The 15,695-nt window shown below is 38.4% G+C and overlaps 1 pseudogene; it reads right to left on the bottom strand.

The window, feature by feature from the left end:
• Positions 1–2,311: 2,311 nt before the first annotated feature.
• Atp5pf-ps3 (ATP synthase peripheral stalk subunit F6, pseudogene 3) overlaps positions 2,312–15,695 on the bottom strand; it is a 102,170-nt pseudogene continuing 88,786 nt past the window's right edge.

Raw genomic sequence — 15,695 nt, 5'->3', positions numbered from 1 at the left:
AACAGTTTCATGATTTCAAACACAGTTGTCAGTCCAAGATTTTAAACACAGTCGTCAGTCTAAATTCAAAAACGAAACCAAAGCCAAAAAGACACTCGACAATACCACAGAAAACAAACCAGACAAACGAGACCAAGACAAAGCATCCTATAACCAATTTTCACAGATGTCTGGTACCTTTAGTACCTGGCCCAAACTGCAGCTTAACCTTAGCTGCTTTTGGGATGAGATGGACCATCTGATTCCACCTCCCAACAGGATTTCAGAGTGTCCTCTTGTCCTAACATCCGTCCAATGGTCCAGCATCAAAGACAAAGGGGTTATCACAGTCTGCCCCATGGCAAAGAAAAAGAACACCAAACACAGAAACAGAACACAGACAGCAGACACTAAGGAGCACTCTGTCTCCTTTGTTCCAGAAAAACACAGTCAGGTCCTCCTGACTGCCCACAGCCGGGCTCTTCCGACTGTTCTCCGCCCGTGGAACGTCTTCCAGGGGCTGCAGCCTGCGGGCCCCGGGGCGTCCCCGGCTTCCGCAGCCAGAGGGTCCTCACGAACCACAAAGGCAGCTGCACTGAGTGGGGATACACATCCACTCTCCTAGCACAGGGCAGGAATACACATCCACCCTCTTAGCACAAGGCAGGAACACACATCTGCCCTCTTAGCACAGGGCAGGAATACACATCCACCCTCTTAGCACAGACACAGAGTGAGACTCCACGTCCACTCTCTAAGTACTGACCAGAGTGAGACTTCACCGGTACCAAGACACACACATATACACACACGGCGGAACCAAAACAAAGACAGACACAGACTGACAATTGCGGCGCCGCTCACACAGAAACACTCAGACAAACATCCAACTCACCTCCAAGGGGTCTTCGGAGTCTGGGGTGGTCGCGCAGATCCCGGACGAGCCCCCATTTATGAAAGATCCCATGCAGAGAGACCCTTACTCAAGTCTTGGGAAATCACGGACCCCAGACACAGAGAGACCATTTTGGATGTAATAAGCAAAGGCGAGGTTTATTACGGAGACCTATTATAGAGATCTCCAGGCTGACACATATCCCACGCAGGAGACAGAGGTGTCGGCCCCGAAACTCAAAAGTCAGAGGGTTATATAGAGAAGGCTAGGGGGTTTTGGCATGGTTACATACAATTGGCTCATTCAAACATAGCAGTGAGAACAAAGCAGAAAGAGTACGTGTTAGAAGTCAGGGGCTTATCAGGGTCTGGAGGATGGCCCTGAGTGAGCTGCGGGGAGATGTCTTCCTGCCAGACGTCCCATGAATCAGTCCCATTAACTCAGGCTGGTTCATGCACTCCTTTTCTTTATGGCTTGCCAGTCCTGCCTGGACAGTGTTTCCTGTGCTCCTTTATCTTTATGGCCTGCTAGTCCGGGCTGCAGGGCTTAGCCCTGGGTCTGTGGCCTTTTGGGGTTTATTCTTTTAATTTTATATTTCTAAACCTAGAATTCGTATAATTCTCTTTTCAGAATCATTGGGTCAATTAAATATACTATCATATCATCTCCTAATGGTTATATATTGACTTCCTCCTTTCCAATTTGTGTCAGTTTGACCTCAATTTGCTGTCTGATTGCTCTGACTGGACTTTGAGTACTATATTGAATAAGTAGGGAGAGAGTGTGCAGTCTTGTCTATTCCCTGATTATAGTGGGATTGTTTCAAGTTTCTCTCCATTTACCTTGATATTAGCTACTGTTTTGCTGTATATTGCTTTTATTATGTTTTGATTTGGATGTTGAATTCCTAATCTTTCCAGGACTTTTATCATGAAGTGGTGTTGAATTTTGTCAAATGCTTTCTCAGAATCTAATGAAATAATTATCTTTCTTTTTTCCTTTGATTTCATTTACATAGTGGATTATGTTTATGGATTTCTGTATATTAAACCATCCCTGCATCCCTGGGATGAAGCCAGCTTGATCATGATGGATGATTGTTTTGAATTGTTTTTGGGTTTGGTTTGCAAGAATTTTATTGAGTATTTTTGCATCGATATTCATAACGGAAACTGGTTTGCAATTCTTGCTCTTTGTTGGGTGTTTGGGTGTTTTAGTTATAAGCATAATTGTGGCTTCAGAAAATAAATTGTGTAGTGTTTCTTCTATTTCTTCTGTTCTGTGGTATAGTTTGGACGGTATTGGTATAAGGTCTTCGATGGAGTTATGATAGAATGCTGCACTGAACCCATTTTATCCTGGGTATTTTTCAGTTGAGAGACTTTTAGTAACTCCTTTTATTTCTTTAGAAGTTATGGGAATGTTTAGATGGTTTATTTGATCCTGATTTAATTTGATATCAGGTATCTGTCTAGAATATTTTCCACTTGATCCAGATTTTCCAGTTTTGTTGATTATTGGCTTTTTTAGTAGGATCTGATGATTTTGTAAATTTTCTCAGATTCTGCTGTTATGTCTCCCTTTTCATTTCTTAACTGTAAAGTGAATGTTTATTTGAATATTTTAGGTTAGTTTTACTACTAATTTATTAGAAATTGCCACATGGTATATGTTCCTCAAGACTGGGGTTTGTCAATGACTTCAAATTTGGGATCCTCAAAGATGAAGGTAGGAAACTTATCCATCTCTCCTTTACCAACATTTGTTTAAGGTTAAAAAGCTCTCTGTCCAGATATTGGTGATACTCTGGGCCAGTATCAACAGGTCCTCCAGATGTCTGTTGCTTTGTTTTGACCTCTTTAATCTTGTCCATGAAGTTTCTGTACAGGATCAAGTTCCTTATTAAACACCACAGCTATAACACCAATGTTCCTCCTCAATTGCACAGAGACTACTGAACAAAGGACAGAGGAGAGCCTGAAGATCCTCGAAACGATCTTGGTTTAGTCTGTGGTACTTGCACTGAGTCCCAAGTTGTTAGAGTCACCACCGCCACTACTGTTCAACTCCTCCCTTTCATTTTGTTAATTTGAATACATTCTTTGTGCCCTCTGGTTAGTCTGGTTAAGGGTTAATCTGTCATGTTGATTTTCTCAAACAACCAGCTCCTAGTTTTGTTGTTAATTTGTTTAGTTCTTTTTTGTTTTCACTTGGTTGATTTCAGCCCTGAGTTTAATTATTTCCTAAATCAGTGTATTTGATTCTTTTTTTTTTCTAGAGCTTTTATGGGTGCTATCAAGTTGTTAATGTATGCTCCCTCTAGTTTCTTTTTGGAAGCACTCAGAGTTATTAGTTTTCCTCTTAGCATTACTTTCATTGTATCCCATAATTTTGGGAATCTTGTACCTACATTTTCATTATATTCTAAAAAGTTCTTAATTTCCTTTCTCTTTTTTTATTTCTTCCTTGACAAAGCTATCATTGTGTAGAACATTGTTCAACTTCCATGTGTATATGGGCTTTCTGTGTTTTTTGCTGTTATTGAAGAGACAGCCTTTGTCTGTAGTAAGATGATATGATACATGGGATCATTTACATCTTCTTGTGTGTTTGTTTATGCCTGTTTTGTGACTGATTTTATGGTCAATTATGGAGAAGGTACCATGAGGTGCTGAGAAGAAGCTATATTCTTTTGTTTTAGGACGAAGTGTGCTAAAAATATATGTTAAATCCATTTGGCGGAAAATTTGTTAGTTTCTCTATGTCTCTCTTTAATTTTTGCTTCCATGATCTGTCCATTGATGAGAGGAGGGGTATTGAAATCTTCTACTATTATTGTGTGGTGTGCAATGTGTGCTTTGTGCTTTAGTAAGGTTCATTTTATGAATGTAGGTGTCCTTGCATTTGGAACAGAGGGACTCAGATTTGAGAGTACTTCTCAGTAAATTTTTCCTTTGATGAATATGAAATTCTTCCTCTTCTTTTTGAAAACTTTTAATGGAAAGTCAATTTTGTTTGATATTAGAATGGCTACCCCAACTTGTTTCTTAGGACCATTTGCTGAGAAAATTGTTCTCTAGTCTTTTACTCTGGGGTAGTGGCTGTCTTTGTCACTGAGGTGTGTTTTCCTTATGCAGCAAAACGCTGGGTCCTCTTTAAGTATCCAGTCTATTAGTCTATTTCTCTCTATTGGGAAATTGAGTCCTTTGATGTTAAGAGCTAGTAAGGAAAAATAATTGTTGTTTCCTGTTATTTTTGTTGTTTGAGGTGTAACTCTGCTTATGTCTCACTTCCTTTAGGCTTGATGCAAGAAAATAAATTTCTTTCTTTTCCCCGGTTGAAATTTCTCTCCTTCGGTTAGAGCTTACTCTCTATTATTTTTTGTAGGGCTGAATTTCTGGAAAGTTATTGTGTAACCTTGTTTTTTTTATGGAATATCTTGGTTTCTCCATGAATGTTGATTGAGAGGTTTGCTAGATACTGTAGCCTGGGCTGGCATTTGAATTCTCTTAGAGTCTATATGACTTCTGCCCAGGATCAGTCTCTGGTGAGAAGTCTGGTTAATTATGATAAGTCTGCCTATATATGTTACTTAACCTTTTTCCTTTACTGCTTTTAATATTCTTTGTTTTGTGCATTTAGTGTTTGGACTATTATGTGACAGGAGGAATTTCTTTTATGGTCCAATCTATTTGGAGTTCTGTAGGCTTCTTTTATGTTTGTGGGCTATCTCTTTCTTTAAGTTAGGGAATTTTCCATCTATAATTTTGTTGAAGATATTTAGCAGCCTTTTAATTTGGTAGTGTTAACTCTCTTTTATACTTCTTATTCTTGTTTGATCTTCTCATTGTGTCCTTGATTTTTCTGGATGATTTTAGTTAGGAGCTTTTTGCATTTTACTGTTTTTTTTTTTTTTTTTTTTTTTTTTTTTTTTTTTTTTAGCAGTTGTGTCCATGTTTTCTATGGTATCTTCTGTCCTCAGAATCTCTCTTCTATCTCTTATATTATATGTGATTCTTGCATCTATGACTCCTTATCTCTTTCTTAGGATTTCTATCTCCAGGGTTCTCTTCCTTTGTATTTGTTTATCGTTTATATATCTGTTTTTAAATCTTGGGTTGTTTTGTTAAATTCCTTTACCTGTTTGGTTGTGTTTTCCTGTAATTCTTTAAGGGATGTTTGTGTTTCTTCTTTAAGGGCATCTAAGTGTTTACCTCCGTTTTCCTTTATTTCTTTAAGGGACTTTTTTATGTCCTTCTTAAAGTCCTCTATCATCATTATGAGGTGTGATGTTAAATCTTAACCATGTTTTTCCAGTGTTTTTGGATATTCAGTATTTGCTTTGGAGGGAGAACTGAGCTCTAGTGGTATGAAATAGTCTTGGTTTCTTTTCTTAGCTTCCTACACTTGCCTTTCACCACCAGGTTGTCTCTGGTGTTAGCTTGTGTTGTTCTCTCTGTTAGTGTCTTGATCTTCTTGTAAGCCTGCGTGTCAGCACTCCTGTAGACCTGTTTATTAATAGCCAGATCTGTGTTCTGAGAGCTGTGTGACCACTCAGTTCTGGATGCAGGCAAAAACAAGAAGAGTCCTGTCCCAGACTTCTCCTTGATTTGTGTGTCTTGAGGACTGTAGGGGAGTCACTCAGAGAAGAAGAGTTTGTCTTCCCTCTGCTCTCAGGTGTATCAGCCTCTCGTTTCGTCCCATGAAGAGCATTTTAGTGAAAAATAGCAATTTGAAAAAGGAAAAAAAACATATAATATGTTTGGTTCAAGTGAAATTGACTTGACTCCTATTCAATGAGATAAATGTATTAAGAGAGTGATAATTTTTGGGCCAGACTTCACCCAGCTAAACTTTGTTCCACGCATGATGGAACACACCTTTAATACCAGGAGACTGAGGCAAGTAGATCTCTTGATTCCTAGGCCTGCCTTCTTTACACCATGTTCCAAGTAGAGAAACACTGAAATTCTGGCCTGTGGTACATGTTTTCATCCCAGCATTCAGGAGAGAGAGACATGCAGATCTCTGCGATCAAGGTTAATTATAGAGCAAGTTCTAGGATAGCAAATTTTAGGAAGTGAAGTAAATGAAAAACATAAAGCTGCTAATAATGCAGTAAGAAAAGAGGGTCATGTTCTAGTTGCAGAAAGCATCATAATTCTATAGATTCAGCCATGTGGATCTGGATTTAGAGTCAACAATATAAGGGATTCCTGTGACAATTGATGTCAGCTTGAACTAAGAAATTAACTCTGATTAGGAAGACATCATCATCCCTGTGAGAAAATCTGGAAAGTATTTTCTGAGATCACAATGAAGCTATGCTCCAGAGACAGCCAAGCTTTTACCTCATGATGACAGTGGAGTTGGTAATTTATAAGATTCATCCTGGTGGTGGTGGCTTTGAAGGTATAAAGAGAAAATGGAGAGTAGCTGAGACTTGGCACTGCGAGATTCCAGGGAGTATCATTGGTAAAGATGCAGTCTCAGTTTCAGTTGATTGCCAAAAACTGAAGGGAACGTGCAAATGAGTTAAAGAGGGTTTCCATGAAGAAAGCCTGTGAGAGGTTATTGATAAATTATAGTTGCTGTGGAAAACTACAGTGAATTGGAGATGCCAGTACCATGAGATGATGAACAGCAACAACAGCAGCAAGGGGAAGTCAATCAGAGCATAGATATGTGCATCACAGACTTTACAACTTGAAGCTGTAACATTTAATGTGCCTTGGAGACCCCATAATATTTGAGAAGGGAAGCAATGGTATATCTGTTGAGGAAAGCTGCTAACCAGGAATGGAAGCTCACAAAAAGAATTGTTGTGCAGTCAACAAAAAATGTCAAAATTTCTAATTTTGAACATGGTTTTGACATCAGACATGGGGATGCAGAGTTTAGAGTTTATCCAGAGAGGCTTTTTCCCAGTATTTATTCACTATGAGATTATTTGATGTACATAGCATACATCATCTAATTTTTGATTTTTACTTTAAAGGCAACTAAACTTATGTAATTGAATGAATCTCAGAAAAGACTTTGATCTTTTGACTTTTAATATTGATGAGACTGATAAATACTCTGGAGACTCTTGTAGTTAGACTAAATATAATTTACATTATGCTATGTTTAGGTATGACCTCCACATACTCATATATTTAAAGAAGCCTATGTGGACTAGGGCAAAAAATGTGTTTGTTTGGCCCAGAAAGTGGCAGTCTTTGGAGTTGTGACCCTGTTGGAGGAAGTGTGTCATTATTGGCTTGGGTTTGAGAGCTTCATCTTAGCTCCCTGAGGATGACAGTCTTGTTCTTTTTGGCTATAGAACAAGATGTTGCACTTTTTTCTTCTCTTGTGCCATGCCTACCTGGGCATTCCTATTCTGCTGTCTTAATGATAATGGACTGATTCTCTGAATCTGTAAGCTGGCACCCTTAAAAGATGTCCCAACAAAAGTTAGCTTAGTCATGTTGTTTGCTCTCAGAAGTAAAATCCTAAGACAGCCCTCAGGCTTGAATACTTGTTTCTGAGTTGGTTGATCTATTCTGGAAGGTTGTGAAATCTGTAGTAGATCTTGTATTGAGAGAGGGGTTATAACGTATATTAGTTATGGTAATTTAGGGTCACAGAACTTGTAGAATGAACCTTTCTCTCCATGTAAAGCTAATGTATTGGAACGGCTTACAATCTAGAGTCCAACTAATCCCACAATGGCTATAGAAAGTACAAAAATGTAATAATTTCTTAGTTGAACAAAGTTCGATGTTTCAGGTGGTCTTAAGTAATGGCGCCAAAGTGGCCACAGTACCAAGAATCAGGAGTAGGCCTGGTTAATTTTAAGAAAAGGCAGAGACTCTAATCATTTGTGCTAAGAGAATGCCAATGCTTTACTGAGCTTCACAGTACATATAACCAAAATTCACTGGGTGGAAAATCTCAGGAAGCACAGTGGAAAAATGAGTTTACATTCTCAGCAGGAAAACAGAAACTGAAACCAAGAACTGACATCAAAGATGTTAAAGCCCAGGTGTTACAGCCCAGGTCCAAACAGAAAGTTCAGGATGTTCCTTTCTAAAGAGAAAGGGCTTTCAAATGCATCAGAAAGGCTCAGCAGTGGGTAAACACTGAGGGTCCCCAGAGGGTCCAACACTTCAGTATATGATGGAATCCAGAAAAATTGGGATCCAGTGTCAGTGAAGAAATCAATGAACTTACAAGTTGGAGGAAACAGGCAAATAACAAAACCTTCATTGTTTGATCTCCTTATATAGCCTTCCATCAATAGTTATGTCCTAGATTGAAAGATAATCTTTCTACTTCAAGATTTGAATCAAAATCCTGTAGTCTTTCCACCTCAAATGTCTAGACTAGAAGCAGATTCAACCACTTGAAACCAAGCAGAAAATTTCTCACAGATGTACCTTCCATTACCGGATTATAGTTTAGTTCATGTATAGTCAAGTTGACAATCATGAATAGCCATCAAAGAGCAGATGCACACTGTGTTCTGACTTAGTTTCTTGACTGTTGATGCAATATGACAAGTTGATCTCTTTCCAGCTTCTGTGATGGGATTATCCCCTTGGATTTCTAGGAAGGATAAGCACTTCTTCCTCTAAATTGTCTATTTCTAGTATTTGTTCACAGCAATAAAATGAACAGCTGGTTCACTTGGATAGTTGACAATACTGCAGGTTTGATGCTAACATTGTATGCATTGGAAAGACAAAAGAGACAATTAGAAGGGAGGGGATAAGTTCAGGATATTTATCAATCCCTGCAATAGGCAGACAGTCTTGGGGCACTCTGCCTCTGCCTCTTCTACAGAGTTCACCATGAGACAAAAAGGAACAGCTGGGTCCTTCCACATCACAGAATGACAAATTTGGCTTCTCACATCAGCCTTTTACAGTGAAAAGCATCTTATCCTATCCAGTGCTCAAAAGAAGGATATGGTGAACATTTTGATATTTATTTAGCCATTACTATCAGCACAGTTACACTAATAGTAATTACCAGTAACCTAGTACATAGGTGCTGGCTGTTCAACAAAGTGCATTGAGTAGCATGCCATTTTTTTTAAATCTTCTTTTTATAAGGATTCTAGCTCTCCTCTAGCCCCACACCAAACAGAAGTATTGGAAAAGTTATTAGGATACAGTGAGCCTGTTTTGCAATAGTTCTTTGAGGGCAAGCTCTATCTTCTTTGGCAGCTGTTCAGTCCTGTAGGGAACATCAAACAGAACTCAACAGCTGAAAATCAGTCCTCTAGGCAGGCAGACAGCAGGCATAAATTGGTAGCTATAGTCTTCTCCTCAAGCAGGCAGACTCCAGACAGCTATAGTTCAATTCTAAAGAAACTGATGGGCTCACTGACCAAAATAAGGGGAGATTGTGGAAGTAGCAAGCCACCATAGGAACCCCATAAGAAGTTATTTGGAGAGTTTCTCTTAATGGCTGCTTATTACAAGTTGAACTTAGCAATGCTAGGTAAGGTGAACCAATGCACGTGTATTGTTAGCAAAGAATAGTGAGGTGCAGCAAATCAAATAAATGCTCAGTGCTCAATTCCCAGTGTTGTGGGTCCCTATTTATACTCCTTATTTCCAAGGTTCTATCATGTGTTTGCTATATCAAATCATATTTTCACTTGTGTCTGCTTCAGGAAAACATTCTCCAACATATATGTTCCAGATAAATATCCCTTTACCTGTGTGTTCCAGCAGAATATTCTTTGCTATAACTAACTTTCCAAAGAAACTAGAAGTATCCACTTTAGCAGAGGCAGTATGTAATTCCACCTATTACTACTTCAAATGACAAAGTGAAAGAAAGGAGCAGGTCTTGTAGTCATTGTGCAATTGAATTGTGCTCTCTGGGCTGTTGTAGAGAAGCCAAAATATTTATTTTTCTTACTCATTTATTATTTATTAAATGTATATGCATTGAGGTGATTCCTGCAGGTGCCATGGCAGGAAGAGAATAGATCTATAAAGAGCTCAGACTGAAAACTAACTTTAGCCTGACTTGCAGGATCAAATTTTGGGAGTCTGATATCATGCACTTTATTCTCATATATTTAAATACCATATAATTTGGGGGAAAAGTTTCCTGGTGTTACACAATCTCCAGTGCACATGAAGACACAATTGCAATGACATTTAACTCAAATATTTATTTTTTTCAAAGAAGATGGATTCTTTCTATCGACTGCCTGTATTAGCTTAGTGACATAGAAAAGGACGTGGCATGGCTTCATTCATGGAGATAGCTTAAAAGTTGTTTGGGTTATTATCTACATCTAATCCTTGTTGAGGGAGTATGAGAGGGTTCCTGTTAATCCAAACACCGTAAGAGTTATTTTGAATATTATTAATTTCTGTGCATCTGTTAATCCAAATAAGGTAAGAGTTATTTGAATATTATTCATCTCTGAGTCTGGTTGTCGAAGCTTGATATGGCCTGGTATAGCAGATATTGCAAATCACCAGATTATTAATCACACCAATCCCCAGCTTTCCAGGTTCTTTGTCCTTTCCATGGAGTCAATTACCCTGCATGCTCCTGGATTCCATGAAGACATGTAGGTAAAAGGGCTTTTGTGCTACCAATCATGTATGTAGGTACAAATATGTATTAAGTGCATGTGTATATGTGAACATATGTGTAGAAGCCAGAGAGCAACTTTAAATTTGTCTTTCCTCAAGAGAAAACCACTTATTGGTTTTTTTTTAGTTTTTTTTTCAGACAGAGTTAAGAACTGGTTTGGTGTTCAACTATACTATCTGGGAAGTGACCCACAGGAATATGCCTGGCTCTTACTCCTCAGTACTTGAGTCACAGGTGTGTACTTGAACACCCATTTTGTTTTGTTTTAACATAGGTTCTGTGTTTGAACTGGGGTCCTAATACTTGCTCAGCAAGTATTTTACAGAACAAATATAATTCTCTCCCCAGCCCTGCTTTTATTTATTTATGTAACATTGCTGATGGCCTGCAAAAGGAGATAAATTTATGTAGGGAAATATAACAAGGTGGTAATTAAAATATATTTCCATGTTTGTTCATGTTTCGGAAGCTGGGTCAGGTGATTGATGTTGGATTGGAGGTTGGAGTAGTGTGTTCAGCAAGCAAATCTGAGGTCTGCAGAACCTGTAATCTCAGGTGGGAGTACTTATTGTAGTCTTAAGATTGAGAACTGTAGAGTGTGCCAATGACCTGGAAATATATAAATCGTGGGGCTTCTGTTGAGTAGTCCTGAGGATGGGTTCTTTCTTTTGAAAGTCCACATTCCCATCTGAGACTTGCTGAAATTAGATGAATCCATACATATTGAACTAGGATACCCTGGTTTACTCTGAGCCTCTGACTTCAGTGGTAAAGACATCTAAAATGCAAAACATGTGCTCCTGTGCACAAAACATCTGGGCACTAACTTTCTAGGGGATTTTCATATATATTAATTCTTGTCTCCTTAAAGATCATATGATTTGATTCTTAGTAGTGGAGAGGTTATTAGTGGTGCCACTTTCTGCCTCACTACTATGTACAAGTGTTTCAATCTTAGCTTCTATAGGCACCTCCCATTGCATATATTCAAGGATCCCCCTTGCAAGGTGGGCTGAGTGGTTGCCACTTGATACTGGATTCCTGCCTACCACTGACATGCTGAATTGTGTATTTTCCTTCAGAATCTAGGTAAAGTGTACAGATACTTGGCTGACTGCTTGCCATTGACTTGTAGTTGTCCGAGAACTTGTCTGTTACTAGCTCCCAGTTTACTCTGCTCTTACTAGGATATTTGAATCTTTTAATATTGATTGTGGCTTTTCAGCATGTGTGGGAATGAATTTCTGTGAAAGGTATTTAATTTTTTCTTATGTATATAGATTTGTGTTGTTTTGTGGTGTGTGTGTGTGTGTGTGTGTGTGTGTGTGTGTGTGTTTTGCATGAGTGTGAAGGTATGTCTTCCATGTGCGATGGTAAACATATTCATGTTCATTCATTCATTAGGGTAGACATTGTGTGAGTTCCTGGATTCCTTTGTAACTTATTCATTGAGGCAATGTTTTAAAATGAACCTCAGAGCTGCTGGAAAACCAGTTCGTCAAGAAAGCCAGTTTGTTCCTGAGGTACAATGCTGTCTGAATAACAGGTAGGTTGCCATGCCCATTCAGTCTTTCTCTTGATACAGGAATTTTGATCTCCAATCTACAAACTTGTGCCGCATGTACCATATTCACTAATCCATAAATCAGCTCATGAAAGTGGTTTTTCGGGCGAGTGGGAAGCCCTAGAGGGGATGCTACCTTGTGAGGGTAAACAAGGTGAGAGATAGCTGGGGTGACTAAGGCTTTATTTTTTGTGTCCATGGTAACTCTGGCATCTAAATGAAAACATACCCCTCATAGGGAATGCTCATTTGGAGCTTGGTGTTGAGAGCACAGAGTGAACAAATATTCTGAAGACAGAGTGAAAATGTGCCTGTGACCTTAAAATTTACTCAATGATCCAGAAACTTCAACAGTAAAGCCATTAATCACAATGCTGTCAGGTAAAACAGAAAGAAAGTCTTAGGATTCTCTTGGAACAAACTGCACACAATGCCTGTTTCAAATCCAAACGTCCTGGACTTCAATGGGTGATGCAATTTTTGTTTGCTCTCAGTGACACAACAAAGTGTCAGGGAGGGATCTGACTTGCTGAGATGAAATTGACTAATTTCTTCTGGGTTTGTAGCCTGGTCTTCCTTGCATGCTCGTAACACTTGTCTCACAGTTGAACCTTTTTCAGAGATTCAAAGGTAAGACAGTAAAATAATGTTAGAATAGGACAGCAGAGTCGGGAACTCTGCCTTACAATGAATGGCAGCCTTGGTAGTGTAGTAATGACTCTTTAATCATTCCTTCCTTTAATTTCTTCTGTCTTTGCTTCTGTCCTTTTTTCCTATTTTCCTTTCTTTATTCTGAGTATGTTCTGTGTGTCATGTACATTCTTGTTTGTATGTCATACTTGCATATGAATATTTATGTACAGAAGCATATGGAATTTCAAAACTGATAAAAGATACTTTAATTGATTACTCTGTACATAATTTTCTGAAGTGTGCTCGCTGAACCCATAGTTCACCAAATTTATGTACCTAAGCTAAAACTCTTTCCTTGAGACCCATGGTACAAGGACCTTCATACTGCCACTATAAAGGCGAGCTGCTATACCCACTCAGCTTATTTATTTGTTTTGTGGAATCTGCAATATAGACTTCCATCCTCACTCTTTGAGGTAAGCACATGATTCTTTGAAGCCGACTCCTCTGCAACACCTCCTGGATTTATAAATAATATATTGAATACTAAATTGATTTCTAAATGGCACCTTCCATGTGGCCCAAAATACCTACAAATGGGTCCCAAAACAAAATTATGGGCTTACTTAAAGGATTATGAAAGAAAACATAAAGAGAAAGGAAAACAAAATGAAACAACAATAAATCGCCTATTTAATGTTTCACAAAGTGATGCCAATAATTGGTTAAGATAACCAAAGGCAGATGTTTTTATTTTTGACCCTCTCCCTCAATTAAATCCCCACAGATTGCAGGATTTTGTTTTGAATTTACAGTATGATAATTTTTTAAAAGATTTCTTAAATAGTATTTTTGTAAATTGTTATAGTCAATTTTGGCATATATATATTTGTACTGTTATAGTAGAAGTATGCCCCAAAGACCTCACCATATATTTAAAATACCAGAAGATCCGTCTCATACACCTAACCTTCCAGCAGTAATAGTATTGGAGACAAGGGTTATTTTGAGATTTGCTTAATGTGACCAAGTTTCTTCTATATTCATTTCATACATGCACATAATGGATAATGACTGCTTTCCCACCCTCTGAACCACCATCTGGCTAATGTTGAGCACCCTCCCTATAAGTCCTTTTCCTTCATCCATGTGTTATGGTATTTCTTGTTTTGTGACCCAAAGAGACTAGGAGGTACTCTATGTTACCAGGGTTTGGAACTATTTACTGGGGGCTGTTGATGTCACCAGGGCATACCTAAGAAAAATGAAAACTGTCTTTCTTCTAGAAAGAGTCAAAATATCACTATTTGCAGAAGATATGATAGTATATTTAAGTGATCCCTAAAGTTCCACCAGAGAAACTACTAAAGCTGATAAACAACTTCAGCAAAGTGGCTGAGGATAAAATTAACTCAAACAAATTAATAGACTTCCTTTACACAAAAGAGAAACAAGCTGAGAAAGAAATTAGGGAAATGACACCCTTCGTAATATTCCCAAATAATATAAAGTACCTCGGAGTGACTTTATACAAGCAAGTAAAAGATCTGTACAATAAGAACTTCAAGACACTGAAGAAAGAAATTGAAGAAGACCTCAGAAGATGGAAAGATCTCCCATGCTCATGGATTGGCAGGATTAATATAGTAAAAATGGCCATTTTACCAAAACTGATCTACAGATTCAATGCAATCCCCAACAAAATACCAATCCAATTCTTCAAAGAGTTAGACAGAAAAATTTGCAAAATTCATCTGGAATAACAAAAAACCCAGGATAGCTAAAACAATCCTCAGCAATAAAATGACTTCAGGGGTAATCACTACCCCTGAACTCAAGCAGTATTACAGAACAATAGTGATAAAAACTGCATGGTATTGGTACAGAGACAGACAGATAGACCAATGTAATGGAATTGAAGACCCAGAAATTAACCCACACACCTATGGTCACTTGATATTTGATAAAGGAGCCAAAAACACCCAATGGAAAAAAGATAGCATTTTCAGGAAATGGTGCTGGTTCCACTGGAGGTCAACATGAAGAAGAATGCAGATCGATCCAAGCTTATCACCCTGTGCAAAGCTTATGTCCAAGTGGACCTCCACATCAAACCTGATACACTCAAACTAATAGAAGAAAAACTGGGGAAGCATCTTGAACACATGGGCACTGGAAAAAATTTCCTGAACAAAACAGCCACAGCTTATGCTGAAGATCAAGAATCAACAAATGGGACCTCATAAAACTGCAAAGGTTATGTAAGGAAAAGTACACTGTGGTTAGGACAAAATGGCAACCAATAGATTCGGAAAAAAAATCTTTACCAAGCCTACAACACACAGAGGGCTTCTATCCAAAATATACAAAGAACTCAAAAAGTTATACCGCAGGGAGACAAATAATCCTATTAAAAAATGGGGTTCACAGGTAAACAAAGAATTCACAGCTGAGGAATCCCGAACACCTAAAGAAATGTTCAACATCTTTAGTCATAAGTAAAATGCAAATCAAAACAACCCTGAGATTTCACCTCACACCAGTGAGAATGGCTAAGATCAAAAACTCAGGTGACAGCAAATGCTGGCGAGGATATGGAGAAAGAGGAACACTCCTCTGTTGTTGGTGGGATTGTAGACATGTACAACCATTCTGGAAATCAGTCTGGAGGTTTCTCAGAATATTGGACATTGAACTACCTGAGGACCCACATATACCTCTCTTGGGCATATACCCAAAAGATGCCCCAACATATAAAAAAGACACGTGCCTCACTATGTTCATAACAGCCTTATTTATAATAGCCCGAAGCTGGAAAGAACCCAGATGCCCTTCAACAGAGGAATGGATAAAGAAAATATAGTATATCTACACAATGGAATATTACTCAGCTATCAATGCCTTTATGAAATTCATAGGCAAATGGTTGGAACTGGAATATATCACCCTGAGTGAGGTAAGCCAATGACAGAAAAAAAAAACACATGGTATGCACTCATTGATAGGTGGCTGTTA

This window comes from Rattus norvegicus, chromosome 5 (genome assembly GCF_036323735.1).
Source record: "Rattus norvegicus strain BN/NHsdMcwi chromosome 5, GRCr8, whole genome shotgun sequence".
NCBI lineage: Eukaryota > Metazoa > Chordata > Mammalia > Rodentia > Muridae > Rattus > Rattus norvegicus.
Note: the sequence above shows the minus strand (reverse complement) of the source record. Positions and strands in the feature narration are given on the sequence as shown.